Source organism: Bombus terrestris, chromosome 13 (assembly GCF_910591885.1).
Source record: "Bombus terrestris chromosome 13, iyBomTerr1.2, whole genome shotgun sequence".
NCBI lineage: Eukaryota > Metazoa > Arthropoda > Insecta > Hymenoptera > Apidae > Bombus > Bombus terrestris.
In genome coordinates this window covers 10,077,807-10,097,075 of record NC_063281.1, presented here as the reverse complement: position 1 = coordinate 10,097,075, position 19,269 = coordinate 10,077,807, and the positions used below count along the sequence as shown (strand labels likewise).

At 44.9% G+C, this 19,269-nt stretch overlaps 1 protein-coding gene across 12 annotated transcripts in view; it reads left to right on the top strand.

Moving 5' to 3' along the window:
* LOC100643013 (transcription factor Sox-2) overlaps positions 1-19,269 on the top strand; it is a 359,277-nt gene that overhangs the window by 154,937 nt on the left and 185,071 nt on the right. For all 12 annotated transcript variants that reach the window (XR_007226100.1, XR_007226105.1, XR_007226099.1 and 9 more), the window contains one exon: positions 7,498-7,597. The gene's annotated coding sequence lies outside the window, so the exon portion shown is untranslated. The remainder of the gene's footprint in view (positions 1-7,497; positions 7,598-19,269) is intronic.

Here is a 19,269-nt window from a genome sequence, read left to right as displayed (position 1 = left end):
ACACGCGGAGAAAAGTACGTGTATCGTTCATTTATCGCAACAAAACACGGGCAAAACGAGTTTGAATGTTTTAAATTATCTCGATTTTGTAGCGACACCGTATTAACATCATTAAGGATCGCGCATTTTATCGCCCACTCTCTCAATTTATCGTAACGTTATAAATAATTATCAATTTCTTTAAATTTGTAAAAATGTCTAGATTGCTAAATTTGTGAAAATTAATTAATAAATTTGGAAAATCTACGCGCGACGATTGTTTTTCGATCGGCCGCAGAGTTAGAATTGCAAATGTATAACACGATGTAAATTCTATAGACTGAAATAATAACACACTGTAAGGAGAAAGAGAAAAAGAGAGAGGAAGAAGCTATAGTTAGCTTCACAGCGATATCGTAATAGCGCAAGATACTCTCTTTGAAACTTTAATGAACTTCACGCTCTCGTTCTGCTGCAAACGTGCGAGAATGCAATAACGACGCAAGTGTCCTTATGTCGTACGTTTTTGCACTTCATTTACAAAACTCAACCTGTAAAAGGTAGAAACGACCGTTTGCCCTATGCTAATAACTCGTAAGCTGGAAATTTGTAGTCACTGGCGACTCAAAAATTAACGCCATTGTCGCAGCAAATGAGCTGATATTATTTGTAAAATCGGAAACGGTTTCTCATTGTCTCGAGAAACCAGAGAAAATTTATAGAGGTCGGAACATCGAGTCGAATTTCAGAAGTCGAGAACAATTTTCACGGTTGCTAAACAGTGAGTTCCTGGGGATGTTTCGCCTAATTGTGACCCTAATAGATCGTCAAGGGACAGAAACACCTCGTTGGAACTTTCTAAAAGCTTCACAGGGATCTTGCTTCTCGCTGTTTAACTTTCTTCTATCTTTTAGCCTAACAGCCGATGAATATTCACGAGCTTGTTTCTCTCGGATCTTCTCGTTAAACCGAGGACAAATTTTCGTCGCTGTGAAACGATGGCCTGCCCTCGCGGATCCGGCGTTCCCTGTTGCTTCGCCCGACACTAATATTTTTGCACTCGAAACATCAAACAGGAAATGGTTTCATAAGCCGTTTCCTGCGAGCAACATCCGGTGTGTCGGATTTCACGGTGAAAACTTTATCGTTCGTTGTTTCATTGTTTCGACGTGACGTCCGTGGTTTCAGATATAGCGCGTTTCTCTGTAAACCATAGTACCATCGACGATTTAGCAAATTTCACTGTTCCCGAAATCTTCGAGAGTCGGGCATTCGAGGCTTCTATCGTTGCAAGAAACCAGACTTTCCGTTCCAAAGTTTCCATCTATTGTGTTCTAACTAGAGGAATGGCGTCCACGGTAAACCTAAACGTTTAAACTGAAAAGAATTCGTCGCTCCTCGATTTTTTAGGACACCAAATTTTCCGATTCTCTTTATCAGAAGAAAATAGTAGATCTCCTGTTTTAAAATATCGGATTATCGCGTTCCACGTACTCGAAGCAGCGATACTGCACGAGTTAGCCTAAGCGATTTAAAGAAAGTTCACCGTTCTTAGAATTCTCGAGTCTCGGAATTTTCAAGTCTCCGCTATTGCGAGAAAATAGACTCTGTTTCAAAGCGTCGAGTTATCGTGTTCCAGCCGAAGAAACGGTACTCCACTCGTTCGCTATGGTACGTAGACCTAAACGGTTTAAAAAGATTCACCGTTCCCGGAATTTTCAAGTCTACGCTGTTAAAAGAAAATGGACTTGCTGCCTGAAAGCATCGAGTTTTCGTGTTCCAGGCAAAGGAACAGGGTCTCGATCGTCCGCCATTTCATTGTATCGACATGGCCGCGTTGCGTTATCAACCGACGTAATCAAGCAGGTACACGCCGGTGGCGTGCGTGAGTGCGTGAACGCGTACGCGTCGACGTTGGCCAGACAGGGAAAGGTAGAACGAAGAGGACAAGGAGAACGAGAGTAAGTTTCTGGAGAGAAAAGGAGAGAGCGAGAGGAGAGGAAGAGAGAGGAGTGGCCCTCCGATTGGTCCACGCCAGGACCCCAACCTCCGGCACGCACGTAACGCGGCCAGATCGATACGCACTGCCCAAGCTACGTTCTCTCTTCCTCTCTCTCTCTCTCTCTCTCTTTCTCTCTCTCTCTCTCTCTCTCTCTCTCTCTCTCATCCCTCTACCCTCTACTGTTCCCTCTTCTTTCCCCGTGTTCGTTGCTTTTCTCTTCGCCACTCTGTTTTCCTTCGCGTTCTCCGTTCCTTGCCTCCAGCTTTTCCGCGTTCTTCCCCCGTCCCGCGTCTTCTTCGTTCCTTCGCACGTTCTTTCCCCTCCGCCACGATCTCGCGTCACTGACCGCAGTTACACCGACGACAACTGCCCTCTGCATGGTTTCAGACACGAGAGGCTGTCGTTTCGTCAGACGACATTAGCCTAGTCGATAAGAATTAATAGTCGACGAAAGAAGAATAAGTTAGCCCTCGATGGAATCCTAATTCGTGGAGTACAAGAAGATACAGATACGTTTATACGCGTAATTGATCTTGCGTTATTAGACGCTGCGTTCGGCGATTAGTAGGTACAATATTATGAAATACGAGCGAGGTATACAGCTGAAGGGTGCGCCTCTATATGCGTTAAATTGAATGAGCGAAGAAAACGACTGGGTTCTTTCAAAGATACTCCCTTTGTTGGTTTCACTTAGATAGTATTGTCATCATAGCGACAAGAATTTATCGCACACGAGGATGCGTATCTTTCGAACGCACGAATTGTAGCATCTGAGATTTTATTAGCTTGTCCGAAAAGTTTCTTTCGTTTTATAAGGAAATACTAGATTTTTAATATATTAGTTTATTGAATTATGCAGGAATATAATAATAGAAATACAACGAGATGGATCATACCTAATTCAATAAACTAATACAAAACAGAAATTGTTGTTCATCTATTATCACCTTATGAAACGAAAGAAACTTTTCGAACAACCTAATATATCTCGGGTTTATCACACCTGTTTCTGCGATATCCGCCAAGTCTCATCTCGGTCGACCACGAGTACCATTTCGAGGAATATCAAAGATACAATGAAAAGCTGGCGTTGCAGTTTGATCTTCTGGCGATCTAATAATCGCACTAAGCATAGTCGGAGATGTTAGCTTTTTAATTAATACCTCGCAACTTGTAACTCTCGTCCGATTGCCAATTCGGATCTGGCTTAAGAAAATTCGATCGAAGATACTCCTAGTTCTATATTATAGCGACAAAGCTACTGACGAAATTAGAGTTGCCTGTGATCAACCATAGTTGGGATAACACTCACTCGATTATAAGTTGGCATAGACATTTAAAGTTGAGAATTAACCTGTTCGTACGAACCAAGTACAACTAAACGCGACTCCACTACGTTCCAAAATTCTACGCTTTCCATCCTTGTCGAGTTCACTGCCTCTCTTTTCATCGGACGTAAAATCGACCTCGCCAATTTTCTTCGAATCAGATTAGCTGGAATCATTGCCTATCGATTTGTGCGTCTGTCGACGAGCAAAGTCAGGGGCCTGAGTGGGCAGATTCTCACGCACTCGAGGTCCCAATCGAGGGACCAATTAGAGAAAGTGGATGCGAAGGCGGCTTGGAGGGTAAGACAAATCGGTGGTTCCTCGTCGACGTTCACTGGCGGCGTTCTCGTATTCACAGTTCGCTACGTAAGGCTAATAATGTCAGTGGCAGTAGTTGCTAGTAGGTTGCAAGACAATGGGGCGAAGAAGAGCGACCAGGGTTGACAGAGGATGGCTACTTTGTCCGGGAATGCGGGAAGATTGTTTGTCGCGGAAACAAAAAGTCATCGCGAAAGCACGAACACCCGGTATTAGCGTTCATCGAGACCCCTGATTACGGGCCACGCACAGCGTGTGCGTATCCATTTGCCGTGGCCATTGTTCCCCGATCCGCTAGGAAGCATTGTAGCCAACGAGGGGGAAGGTAATAACGTGGCGCCTTGTTCGTCGATTAAACGACACATTGTACCAGGACTTTTCTTTGATTGGATTACGCTTTAACGGAGCGGAGCTGCGACCGAGAACCGTGAAAAATGACCACGCGACCGGCAAATCCCCGTGAGAAGCCGCGACGCGAGTCCTCTTGCCTTTCAGCTCCTCTTTAAGGAACCACCGATCCTCGCTTTCGATCGTTCTTTCAACGTTCCTTAAATTTTTAACCCCGACAGAGAGTAGATGGCAAGAAGATCGTATATCTTCTTGAATGAAAGAATCCCCAATTCGATCTTTGTCTGCTGGTCAGAAATAGAACGCGACGCAGAAACAATTTAGTGAAAACGCACTGGTTTCCCGAGTATCTGACCAATAAGAAGAATCGAAAGAAACGGCGAACCTATGGCTATTATCAGGATTAATTGGTCCGACAAAGTGTCTCGTCCCTTGACTCGTAATTCAAACAAACGACGTTCCGATGTACTTAAGCGAAGATTTATTTTATCACCAACATCTTGCGAAGCTTTCTCTTGTTGCGTGAATTTTATCTGAAAACATCTTTCGCGGGGTTCCTTCTGCTTTCAATTTGAATATTTCGAGCGAGGCAGAGAAGCAAGGTTGTTGGAGACAAATAGAAGTCTAAAATGTTGAGGCTGCTTCGCGTTAAAAACGAGGGTGGCGCGCAGACGGCGATGAGAGTCCAGAGCTGGATGATAGGCACGCCGATGGAGGGAGGGAGTGCAAAATGAAGGGAAAAAATGGGTAACCCTCCGGCGTGTAACTGGATAAGCCGGCGGTTTGTCGTTCGCGCAGCTTTTCAGTTACTTTTTCACTCGGCGTCGTCAGCCCCGCACGACCGAATGATGTATGTGCCGTGTGATTTATTTCACCGCTGAAGTCGGGTCCAGGTGACTTTTGTACCACGACGGCCGACATTCGTATCCATCGAGCATCTCGAATCGAGAAGAATCTTGGTTTAATCATCGGGACACAGTTTCGATCATTGACAACTTTCCTGTAATTCTCCGTATGCAACCTATTACGTTATTTATGTACCGAATGAAACTTCGCTTGTTTCTTCGGGGCAGATCTTTATTTTTCGTGAAAAGCTTCCCACATATCTGATTTAAAATCTGCTTGCTGGATGACTATGCGTTTATGGAAAGTTCAAAGTTGCGAAGAAAACATAAAATAATTTGGAAGTTGTACAAGGCACAGTACTCGTCATGGTATTTAACGAATGAAACAAATGTCTGTCGTTTCTTCAGTTGCGTCCGCAAAAGTACAAATTTCCAGAAACGTTCGCAATCTACCGGTTGTGTAATGTAGCGTCCTAAGATATTTTTACATTTCTCTGAAAGTCTAAATTAGCCTGTTCGTGGAAAATAAAACAGATATGCATACTCGCGGGAGTTAAAAATAAATAAAAGTTCAAAACAGGAGAATATAGAAGTTAGGTAAGAGAAGAATCCTTCGCGTTATATTCGCGGAATCGATCGCGTGGTCTTGACGATCCTTGGCGTAATTTCCCAAGCACCTTCGAAGGGCTGAAAGCATTCCCTACAGGGGAATGAAAAATCACCGGGATTTTCGCGTAATGCGCTTAAACCACGCGTTTTTACGACTACGAGCCGATCGTCTGCTATGCCTCATAGCCGATTTATGTAGGTGGAACGTGCCGGGGATGTTCCAGGATACGGCGAGATTCCTGACGAGAGTACTGTCGTCGAGCATTAAGAACACTACGCGTCGGCCCCATAAACTGCAGCTCGTGTCTGCGCGTTAAGGGCACGACTTGTCTAAAAATCGGGGTTGCTTCTGGAAAGGGGAAGGTAGAAGCTCGAAAACCCTACTTCCGGTACGCGCACGCCGCCATCGCCGGAAACGTGCATCTCGAACGCGAAGCGGTGCATATGATTCTTGGAAGAGGGGGAACGAGAAAAAGTTTCTGCCGGGACGAATGAAAGTTCTTATTTTTCTGCGTGACCGGCTGACAAAATCGCACGTCCCTTGTGAATTGTTAGACTGATAATTGACGTTATGATAGTACCTCGTAACATAGGAATATCTCTATAATTCATCTTCGTTCATGGGCATCAAGACACTTACCGTTTTGATAAGAAAACGATAAGCGATACAGATTAGTAAAAACTTGGCGTCTCTACAAAGTAAAATATAAAATAACGCTTTAAAATATGCGCTTGGAAATCGCGAGTGTTAGAGTTTTGGAGCAGAGCAATCATTCAACTTTATCGTATATGTATAATTAGCGTCATTCGCATTGCGATATTGGAAACACGAGTTCTTCGTAATCTCAGACTCTAAGGAAGATAATAATTGCTAAAGATTCTGATAATTTCGCAATAATTTATCAGGATTGCTTTGTTCTTTCGTAAATTCCCTGATGCTTACGAAAGAGAGTTTATGCTTGGAATGTTTCAAAGTTCCAGGTAACACGATCGTTTACAATCTTGATTTATTAAACACATTTTCATACACGGAATTTCTCAATATCTTTTTCCTTGGTTTATCTAAATATACTTCTACGTATTATACCGATTAAAATATTTATAATCGTTACGTCGTATGTACCTTTGATTGCGTACACGATATAGAACGTTAGAAGGAGAAAGAATACAAAAAATGAAGGGAAGAAAAAAAAAGGAACAGTGATGAGAAATGCATCGCGACCCGGTGGCAGGGAGTTCCTTCCATTTCGACGTGTACTTTTCATTGCGTTTCTGTTCGTATAATTAGCATGACAATAATAGTCAGCCGGCTTTCTTAATCAAACTTTTTAAATAGGATCCTCCCTCCGTTTTTCACGGAAACCCAGCCCGTCGGTTTCTTAACGTCGAATTGCTAATCACCAGGCTACGTATATCGCTGCCTTATCCAGTCGTTCGCAGTGGCTGACGGATCTTCTCTCTGGCGACTGCAATTGAAAACTGGAAATTAATGTTAATTCCATGGACGTACAGCGACTCTGAATACGACGATCGAACGCTCCGACAAATCGTAAAACGTTTCACCGAAGAAAACGACGACTCGATCGATTCCCCTTTCGCTGCGACTAACTTGAATCATTGTTCCGATATAGGCCCAATAATAATTAGATATCGTTCTCCGAACTTAATCTACTCCTGGTTAATGCTGTCCTTTTTGTACAGATCGCGTCTATAAATACAAATATATTTCTATTTATGAGATTGTTAGGTAGTTACGTGAAGGTATAGAGAAGCAGTACAGTATTTATTGCAAACGTACGCAACGTACGAGTCATAAACTATTTCAGCAGTCGATTATTCATTCTGTTAATGAGCTAAAACATTTAGAAAGGCCATCTTTACCATTAATTATATCTTCAAGATAATTATTCATAATTTTTTACTACGTATATGCTCGTAACGGATGACTCGTAACTTCTGTATACAGTTTTAGATTGGCTTCAAATTTTATTAACATAATGTAGCGTTAGCGTATAAGTTAAGACAAGTGTCATGTTGTAGACAGTTAGTTATTTTAATTTTATATTAGTTTTACAGATAGTGGAAGATCAACAGGCGATGATGGGCTGGTGTAGCCACTTGCAGTCATTGCGAGCCACGTAGGCCTACACCAAAAAGGATGCGCATGGGTATGTATGTGCATGTGTACGTTTGCAGCGAGTATCTGTGTAAAGACAAGTGTTTCTTAGCGAGTCTGGACGAACATCTATTTTTACCTAGCAATAAAATGGTAGCTCAATCTCCGATAATAGTCATTCGCTCTATCATACCTTCATAATAATCATCGTAGTCCTGCCGCTTTATATTATAATGAAATTTAATAAGTCATTCGGTTATAACGAAACGTCAAAATATTCGGTATTACGACGCAGGATTTAAAAAATTTCCGTAAATATCCGCGCGATTATATACACGCTCAATTTACATTTTCGATGCATCGACGATACTTTTTATCCCATTTATTAAGCAAGTGAATAACAATAACGGTTTATCGACCACGAAATGAAACTAGGATACGCATGAATCCCTCCAGCTCGTTAACTCCCCATATGAATAACAATAAACTTGGCCATCCATGGTCACAGTGATCGTCACGCTGTAATTCGATTATCATTCGATTCTCCATGGCTTTGCCCTGCTCGGAGCCGATCCGGTGCGCGCAAACGTTCCGACTCCGATCCGCACACACCGCTTTTCCTCTTTTTCCTCCCTCTCGGTAACCCTCCCACCCCTCGAGTCGTCTGGCCAGGTCACGGGTGAAAGGCAACGAGGAGAGAGCAACCCTTTGCCCGTTTTCCCAATTCGATGGGAACGCGAAAGCGCGTTTTCGAGCGTTTCGCGGGGGTTGGATGGGGCTGGTCTGCTGGCTGGCACGGGGGGTCGTACGCGGAGAGAGCTCGTTTACGGTACAGCCCGTTTAGAAATCAATGTCCACGATACACCAAGTACCATTCTCTTGAATGGCGGCCTCGTTGAAGAGAATTTCGTGCATGTCTACCTGTGGGTGACTGTGTTTTTGATTTTTTGAATTTTTGACAGCTCCACCGGAAAGACACTTTGAAGAATCGGCTTCCCTTTTGCGTTCTATTTATCATTCGCTCGTGATACCGAGGTTTGTTCGTCGATAATCATCGTGAAATACGTACAAATCTTTGATCGATCAAAGGGTATCGATTGATATATAAAGATCGAGTGCGGTCAGTTTCGTTATTTTTCCTTTTACGCGATAATTATTCTTATTGAAGTTGGTTCAGCAGCGTTCTTCACGGTCCTCTTGAAGAGTAAGCACGTCTCTGTTGATTTACCGGTCTCGTACGTCATCGTTCTACCGAACCGACGATCTATTTTCGACGATGGTCCGCCACGATGTCGTAAACAACGTCGATCTGCTGTGAAATTCATATTTAAATTATAATATTCTTTTAAAAGTCGAACAACAGATTCGTGACACGGTAATCGTTACATTTTTACATTTCCTACAAATTAATTATCGATGAATACTTCGTCGTGTATACTATTAATCGCGAGAATATTTCGTCACAACAAACTGCGCGCAACAGCGCAACCATTCTACGTGTCAGTATAATCGCTAGATCTCGTAGCTTACCATACGATAAGATAGCAGAAACGAACGTCGGTTATCCGAAGTATTTTACAAGTGACCCAACAACCTCGCAACAGGCAGCGTTTCATCGGTAGCTGGGTATCGCTCGTGCATCCTTGAACGAGTCGATCGAATATTCGAGTCAGCGACTCGTGCTTTGTTCGACGAAGAGGAGCCACGTAAACCGGCCGAGGAACGGGAGAACGGAACGTGTCCGTGGAAACGGGGGGGAAAAAAAGGAGATGGTGAAACGCGCGAGGGGGGAAAGACGCGGACAGGGGGTGGAGAGGGAGAGGAGAGGTAGAAGGCAGACGACGCGTCGTTACGCGACGGAATACCATTATCCGGATAATGGGCCGGCAATTAGCTCGGCGGCATGCATAAATCTTCGCGTGAAAGGACAGGATGCCCGGTATTTAAATAAATAAGTAGCCTCATTGTCCGGCCACGAGGCGTCATCGGGTCACGCTGGAAGCGTGAAGAAGGGAAAAAAAAATGCTAATCAGTCCGAAAACTCCGCGAGGACTCACGCCGGGCATAGCGCGTGTGTGCGTGAGCAACGGTGACTTTTCACCAGTGTCAGACACACACACGATCAGAGAGAAGGTGAAAGGAAACCCTGGGAACAGGTAATTCGAGAGACACGAAGGTGTCGACCGCGTTTAACGAGGACAAATTTCGTGTGGAATCGCCGAAACCGAGTCGTGACAGGATCGTCGAACGTTCACGATATTACGGTGTTTCCCTGCTAGGAGCGGTTCGTATATGCATTTTTCTGTACACTGGATATGCATTATTAATGCGGCGTGAGCCCTCGAACATCGCCGTGCTGCGTGACGAATCCCGTTGAAGAGGAATCCCGGATCGCGCTGTCGGGCTTCGATTACTTTGGGGTGGCCGGAGAAAATCGGCGAGACGAGGGAAACGATCACGTCCGAGAATCACGATGATCCGTTTGAGTTATTCAAATCGTAATCGAAAGAGCGATGACATTATTCTATGATTCTCGATTCATTTCGTACAAGATTAATTAATTTTTCTGTTCGAGAAGTATCTGCATAAAAATACGCCAGGCGTCGGATCGCCAAGGTTAAATCGTATGTAGAGAAAGAAAGGCAATACTCGTATTCAAAAGTTTCGTACATGCGAAGATAGAAAAGTTTGTTACGGCGAGTATCGATTGGCTGTAAATCTATAAAACGTTTGAAAAAGCAATGCGACGTTCATCGATTTCGAGTTTATATTCTATCGGTTTGCTTAAATTATTCACCCAGATGACCGCGACAGCTTCTTCAATTCGTAATTCTTCGTCTATCTCCGCGCAAAAGACTTTCGATTAGCATCGTCGACGGAAGGATACAAAACGATAGCGAGCAGGTTCATCCGGTCAACGAGGTCGTCGGAAATAAAGACCGGGAACGGTATAACGCGCGGCAGAGAAGACATATAGGAGGAAGAGTGGAGGGTAAAAACGGGGAGAAAGAGAGAAGAAGAGAGAGAGAAAAAAGAGAGGAAGAGGAAAGTTAACCGCAGTGGATGCGTGGCTGCACATCGTCCACCCTTGTGGCCCGTCTCGATCCCTCCACGTGCACGGGTTCGACGCATCGCGACGCATCGAGGGTGAACGAGGCCGATGTGCAATCTATCGAAAGATATTCATGGGGCTGGCCGTTGGCCCCTGTGCTCACGTCCCCATCAGCCATAACCGTCGCGTCACGAATGTCTTATTGATTGCATCCAACCGAACGGAGACGAGGACAGGCAAAAACAGAGAATCGTAGAGCATCCAGAGAGCGAGAGAAACAAAAAGAGAGAGACAGAGGGTGGAAAAGACGAGGAAGGGTGGTGAGGGAGAGGGCGGAAACGCAAGCAACCCCTCCAGCTTGATATAACGCGACAGGAAAATGGGGAGGGAAAGTTAGCCCGGAAGCGGCGAATATGCGTTTTGGATCACCGCCGGATGTTCACGGGGTTGTTGCAGTTATTGTTATCGTTGTTGTTGCTGTTACGCTCGCTGGAGATCCGTCACATTCCTGTACAATTTTCCGTGTCGAATCTCGCCAATCTTTTTAGAAGATAGGCCACGGTTACAACGAATGTGTATTCTGACGGATGAAGCATCTCAAGAACGATGTACTCGCACCACTTTCATAATCGTTATATAACAACATATTTTTTGAACTCTGTTAACGTTATTTGTAGAAAAAAGAACGATGCGTTTTAAATTTCGATACAGATTTTAGGTAGACTTCTTCCAAGGTTAGAACTTTGTCACAATGGGATTCGGGCCAGAGAATCGCGGGGACCAATATGATTCTTATTAAATTATGTTCCTCTTGTAACTCATAGAAATAGACTTCGCAAATTCTCGCATCGTTGCGTCGCTATGGAATAGAAAATCACGATCGATTAATCGTCTTCTCGTTAATTTAAGGCAATCGTTAAATTTTGTGGGAAACCAAAAAATGCGCTAACACGTACTTATGAACCACGGTGTATACGCGTAACGTTTTATAATAGTAAGTAAATTTTCGTTAACTCGTTTATTCGATCTCGTTTTCAATTAAGTGAAACGAAGAAAACTTGGAGGTCGAGAAAGACGAAGAGACACGACATCGTGGACGAAACGACGAGTTTACGGGTTAACGCAAATGAGAGGATTTGACGAACTCGAACATGACGAGCATCACAGAGAATACGACGGATCGGCGAGATGTCCGAGCGCGAAATAACGCGGAAGACCAGACGAGAAGGGGTGGAATATAGATCCAGATCGTCGCCGGCAGACGACGTCATGGGGTTAAAGCCATCTCTTGCGTCCACTCTTTTCCACCCTCATTTCCATCCAGTCGTTCCACGTCGCTTGACATCGACCACCCTTATTGGGAATCCGAATTCGGCATTTGCTTCTTTCATTTATCAGGATTGTCGAGCTTGACCGACGATCTCTCTCGACAATCCTCTAAATCGGTCCTTTTGCTCCATTTCTCTCCTTCTCGCTTACAAACATCGCCTCTTCTATCTCCTTTACTCCCTCTTTCCGTTCTTTCGAAATATCTCGACATTCTATCCATCACGCCGGATTCACGCGGGAACGGGCTTAACGCGCACTCCTCAAGCGTTACTTTATAATTTATTTTCTCGCTACACTGCCACTCCATGTTTTTGCTCTCTCTCTCCCTCCATCTCTCTTTCTCTCTCTCTCTTTCTCTCCGTTATAAAAAAAGAGACACGCTTCGGAGCGGGAAAACGTTTCGTCGACTAGAAAACGCGGACGTCAACCGGTTGTTTCAACGGTTCTTCTAGCGAACTTGAGTTGCACAAAAACGCAAAGCCCGGACGAGTTGCCCTTTATCGGAAAAGGCTGGTGATCGTCGGTCCTGTTCTTGCGGGCCGAAGAATCGGAGGTTGTCGCGATTTTCCCGACCGTAAACTCACTCGCCGCCGACGTACGACACTTATCTACCTGCCGCGTATTCGTACGTGCGTAATTTAATAGATGTGGTGACATCGGTCGGATTATCGGCGTACAGCCGCTTTTATGCGGACACCGTGGCCGTTGGCCATAGAATGGTGTTAATACACCCTGACGTTTTCAGTCGACGTCCTTTGGCTGTTTCTTCTTTTTTACCAGCTACGCGATAACGTTATCAGCTGCCACCGGAAAACGACGCGGTGAAAAAGAAAGGAAACATGCGACGATTGATAACAAGCTGTTGTGATGAATATGATGGGCAATTTTCAATTTCCAAACTTCGTTTCTACGTGCATATAGAGATAAGATGAAGTTATCCGTATTTGAGCCACGTAAGCTTCGATATCTTAAAGCTTAAAATTCAATCGCGAAATTTACATAGAACAATCGAATTTGATATACGATGGCTATAAAATGTATTTGTACATAGCATTATATTTGAACGCAGCATCCTTCGTTAGATTCTATACATCTCATTTCTATGGTGCCTTTTTGTAATCACGTGAAAGTAGTATTGAATGATATAAAATTTGATATAGCTACTTGAAACCAATTAATGGCGTAAACGTTATAATAAATAAAGTGGTGTATATAGCTATTACACGTATATCAAGTTTGATTATTCTGCAAAGTTCATGATTGAATTTTAATTAATAATATTTAGCTGATTATCGAAGCTTGAGTAATACATCTATTTACTTTACTATATATGGAGACACGGTGTCGACTTTGATAGATAACGACGCAATGAGAAAATGACCTTACATTGAGCAATAAAAAATATCGAGAACGAAGAGAAGATGACTCGAGTAACAAAGTCCTTCCGCAAGCTATTTTCTTATTTATACCGTCATTTCTTATAGAATATCTCCTCTGATTCAAATAACCCTTGTCCTATCTTCTAACATTCCACAATCATCAGCTGACTCAATGATTATCTATCTCGTTATCTATTAATGATAACGTTAAATGACAAGGCGAATCTTTATCATCGAAGTGACGCATCGTTAAGAACGTTCCGATAAATCGAAAATCGCACGATGTGGATCGCGTAAGGGAAACTCCCTCGTCCGATATAGTTTTCTATATCGGTAACACGGCCAAGTTATTGAATCAACGCTATTGTAGACGTACACCGTGGCCACACCATGCGACACGAGTAGTAGGACGACCGGTAAAGAGGCATGGGACCGTGACTACATGAGACGATCATGGCATTCAATGTACTCACGCCGCGGCTCATTGTGCCCCACTTGACTTTATTGTCGGGGCCCTTTTGTGCCATTTCGTCCTCTCTTCCTCGCTCTCTTTATCCCCATCATCGGGGTCGTCCTATTTTCCCCGTGTCGAGCGAGACAGAACGAGACTCCGACACCCGCGATTACTTTTACTCTCGGACACTGCTTTCTTTTGTCCGGTTAATTATCCCTGTTTCGTGCGCGTTAACTATCGGCCGAGATTTCTCAAACTGCCTTCGAATCTGATGACATAGGGGATTGAACGTTTGATGAGGTGTAAAAGCAACGCCTTGTGTGTAACTCTTCGGCAATGTAGCTTGTGGGAGACTCGAGCAAAACGTTAAGGATTTGTTGCATTTTTGGCAAAGGATGGAGAAGATATATTTTTTATCCTTTATAGGGAATAGTATTAGTAATTGCACTACGTAGAATGACGTGGGTATTGAGACAGTTAGTACTTGTTACATTTGTCGGTAAACTCGAACGTATTTATCGCACACTAGATGCATCGTTAATAATAAAAGCATTTGATTTGTATGAAATATCAGTAGATGTGTTAATATGTATGGTAATTATTCTACTAGTTATTCTTCGTGATAATTATTTTCTAAACTGTCCGTTCCAAATTCCTCGTCTTTATTACACGGTACACGTGTCCATTTTTCAAGCGATTCGCGATGGAGCTCGGCAACCGATGGAAATTCCTGGTTCGTGAATGCATTGGTAATCTAAATAATTACAGGCGTATTTTGTAAAACATCGACTGCGTGCATTTCTACGGATAGAGCCCGGTTGCTACATTAACCCCGTGTCATGTAGCAGTTGTACCGTATTCCTTGATTTTTTTTTCTACAGCGAGTTGCACGTGCGTCCGACAGGTATCTATCTATTCGGGTTTTTGTTCCGTGGCTCGCGTTTTCCATATTTCGCTTTCGTTGTCTTCTCGACCGGAGAAAAAAGCCTTGCCGCGTTGCACGCTGCGTTCAATTTTTTATTTTACAATACGTGACGTTTTCGGTGCGGAATGAAAGGGTCGTGTCTGCCGCTGCCACAGTTCGAAAAAAAAAAACCCAGCTTCGAATTTGTCTCATTGTCTTCTCTACATACCTATGTTCGTACCACGGCTAAATCAACGATCTCCATCCTCGCACTTTTCTCGTTAATTTTCGCGATAACGGCCGCATCTATGTATGTCCTTGTGCTCGTAAACGAAGCAACACACTAGCGCGAAAAAATCGTCCACGAGGGGTGTGGTTCACCCTTGTCCATCAACGCGGTCACGAGTAGCCCCATAGGCGCGTCTTATAGCGCCTCATAGGGTGGAACTACCATGGGGCATAACCGCGTTGCTAATCCGGCGCATAGTTTATACGTCATTAAACCTTATACATCGAAGGGTAGTCGTCAGAGGTGGAAGGGTGGCATGCGAAGAATCCGCGGACGTCACGACGTATATTGCCGCCTACGGCAGTGGTGTGCGCCGCCTTTTCTATCAGAGGGTGAAGGGGGTGGTGGTTGTGGTGTTGCTAGCAGGGCAACGCACAACCCTCCAGGGAGAGCTGTCACGTCGAATCATCCCCCGGAGATATGACAGAGGCCTTCTACTGACGACGAGGGTGACGTCGATCGGCGGTCGACCCCGAAATCGAGATTAAATGTCCATCCACACTCCCCTCCCCCGCGGCCGCCTCCTACCCTTGCCGCTACTTTGTACACGAGCTCCGTGGCGATTTGTTACGTATTTTTCGGAAAATTTGTCGATACCACGAGCGATTGTTTAGAGGAACGGAGACTCCGCGAAGATAGGCTCCTCGAGTTCTCCCATGGAGAGTTCTCGAGTTCTCTATGTGCCATATAAAGAAATTCTTTAGGAAACTCATAATTATCGATTCACAGACGACGTATCGTGAAATGGAAACCAAAATTTTCCGCAGAATTTACGTATGTCAGCGTTTTATAGGCGTCTATCTAGGCGATAGTGCATGACAGCATACAGTATCGTTGATATATCATTGATATATTCTGAGGAAAGTCAGCTTCAAGCGATTCTATTTGAACCTAAAATTTCTGCTTAATAATGTTCGGAACAACGAAGAATGCACAGTAGAGAAAGAAAATTTCTTATCTAATTTCCTAAAACCGTGACTAACAACACATACTACTTACTATATTATATTTTATGCTGTGTAAGACAGTTTTAATCACTCGTTTTTCATCGAACAGTCGTTTCTTCGTTTCGCGTACGGAGGAAGACCGCTCTATGATTTTAGTCGAGGGGGTGGAAAGAAGGAAGACGGTATAGCGGCGGAGGGGGTGAAAGTATGGAGAGAGGTTGAGCGAGGAAGACCGTGCAAAGGGCATCATTCTAATTGCCCCGGACTTCCTTTCATCCCCTTTGTGCGACCCTCGGGTGCGCTTCCTCATCCACCCTCTCCCTCGACCTCCCTTCACCGTCCACGCTCACCCCTCCTCCCGTACCGACGGCTCTAAGTCATTTCTGCGATTAATTTTTCCTTCCAATTTGCACGCGGCAGTAATTAAGGGGCTGGGGGCGCAGTACATCATCCGGCGTTTCGCCGATGCTACGGTTAAGGGGGTTGGTTTCACTGTTCGCGGAGCAGACCAGCCTTCTTCGAAACAATGGCGGCTGTCTTGAGTGGTGAGATAGGATTTCGAGACTCGAAAATCCTCGTGTTATCCCGTTGGATAAATATGGCCTGCCCTGAAATTGTACCTCCGAATTTTCATCCCTCTTAACGATCACGAAATTGTTATAAATTGGAACTAATTACTACGTCAAGCGCTTTAGTATTTTCGTCAGAAATTTTGAAACATTCTATGTATATCGCGATCTCAGCATCTCCAACACGGTTCACGTCTCCTTCGTCCAAGGAGACAGAGTGATTCCGAGGAAAAATATCGTCGATTTGAAGTTGACTCCTGGAACTCGGAGGATCTACTACGGCGGCGGCGGCCCTTCGAGGTGTTTAATAACGATAATGCCCGAGATAGGGTGGTTTCGAGGGTGGCTAGGGGGTAGTACACCGGGTCGGGACTTGGTTCATTCACGAGCTCGCTCGTTCGTGCAGAGTTCTTCCCCGTGAATGCGCTGAATGCCTTGCTGCCGCTTTCTCTTTCTCCATCCCTCCCGCCGGGACCGCCTCGTTTTTCTCTTTTTTCAACGACTTTGTGCCACGCCGTGCATCCATCTCTCTGTAGCTTCGGCCGTGTTTGCGTTTATGGGCTTATCGCTATCTTTAAGAACCACCGGCGACCGGAAGTATTGTCTGCCATTCTGGTAGGTTTCGTCGTCGAGGCCAGTCTTCCATGTGTCTTCGATAAAATAAGAGTAAACAAGCACGATAAACACAAACCACAAAACACGTACGTGTAACGTGTACCTTCACAGAGAAGAAAGTCGAACGCGAGCCGAAAAAAGGGGTAAATCACGCGGACGAGGATGAAAAAAGCCACCCTTGACCTGCTCGTCAGTGAAAGACACGTCGGTGTGAAATGGAGCAGCCGAAAACCGTACAAGCCTCGGCTAAATGAAAGCGTCGGGACCCATCACAATTAAGTGACGATCCCATCAAAATCGGGAAGCGAGTACCCGCGAAACCGCGGTCTTGTAACGTACGAGTGATAATGCAGATTCCTGGTATAATCTGGCTTCATGTGCGTGTGGAAGCGGAGCCTGTGAGCCTTGTTGTTACGACTTTCGCAGTAACTAGAGGGGGGGATCCCGCGTTTTACGATACACGACTGGTACACCGGATTTCAGCGTGCGAGCGAGCAAACGCAGGCAGAAAGGGAGAACACAGAGTTCCTCTGGCTGTTGGAAATCGACGAAGCGGTGTGTCGGCTAGCGGGGAGCTGGATTTTCCCCGTGTGTCTGTCGGTACGTCCATCCGTTCGTTCGTTCGTTCGTTCGTCTGGCTGACTGGTTGGGTGGTTGGCTGGTTGGCTGGCTGAGTTTGCTGCCGTTGCATCGAAACATGTAAGTCCAGGAGGGCAATAATAGATCCCACAATGCCACGCGAGCTTTTCAGGGCCTCTCGTGGGTGGTGTGGGATGTAGGTGGAACGTCGGACGGGTTAGGAGGGGGTGGTTGCCGCTAGCGTGGCCTACGAGAGGGGATGGAAACGAGGTAGCTCATCAACTAATGGCCCGGACCGGAACTGAACTACCTTCTCGTACGGACTCGTCTACGTTGCCCCCGTGTGGTGCACGTGTGTGCATACGTCTGTGGATCCACGCGTTCTCTCCTTCTCTTTCTCTCTCTCTCTCTCTTTCTCTCTTCATGTCGCTTTTCGTTGATACTCTCTGCCTCGCGGAACCCTTTTTCTCGCTCGTACACACGCTCGTGCCATCCATCCGTCTCTTGCGTCGCAGCGCTCGTCGCGACGAATAGATACAGTATGTTCGTCTTGCACGACGTCTACCAATCTGGATTGCACACGTGCTACTTCATTTTGGATGTTTAGCGTTATTGCTGGATAAACCGCCTCTGGCGATGTTCCACTTGCGCGGAGAGAGGCAAGTGGTTCAAACATTCGTGAAATCTCGTGTGGGACGGTAAGCATCCTCGTGTAGGTTTTCTTTGGCTCTTCGTGCTAATATAAATAATGGCCATTTCAGATGCATGGAACCGCGCAGGATTAACTGTGTTCTTTATGAAGATCTTTAACTTTCATCTTCTCTTCGCTATCTTATTTTATGAAAATTCTTCGTAGGAAACTAAAACGAAGATCCTATCGTATTTTTCTCAAACTTAAGACATTTTCTGGCGATAGAAACATACGATTCGATCGATTATAGTCAAAAGCTACATCGAATTGATCCAAGGTCCTGAAGCTTCGGCTGTAATGGATGTACCGCTGAAAAATACGTGTTCCTCGCTACGACACGATGGACGAATGATAGAATAAGATTCAATGATCAGGGGTGATCCCATACAATGATCTGGCATAGCGGGTCGTGCCTGGCATAACTAGATCACGTCAAGATAAAGTCTATCGTAAATAGAGTTCGTTGTTTGCCAGGTCACAGGACAGGAGGCCGCATAAGAAGAAGGAGAAAACAAGGAGGGCCTGGATGAGAGGGTGGAAAGGACGAGAAAGGAGAGTCCTGATGGAAGGACGCAGCGCGTGAGAGTAGGACGATGTACGGAGAGAATGGAGCTGATCAATATTCATGGCCCGCTTGTAGGGTGGTTCCGAGTAAGTCAGAGGATGGATTTATGCGAATCCTTCCTTCCGATTCACCCTGCAAGAACGAACCCTTTTTCTTTGGTATCGCGATTCCTTTGAGCCTTTGCGCAACGAGAGGACCAGCTTCCGTTACGGTCATCCGACGTTAACGCTCTTTTGCCCCGTGTTGTTTTTTCATCCACGGATAATTACGTTAATTAGCAGCCTGTAAGGCAGGTGAAACATACCTCTCGAATTTTTATTCCACATGAAAAATCGAAACGAAAAATCACAC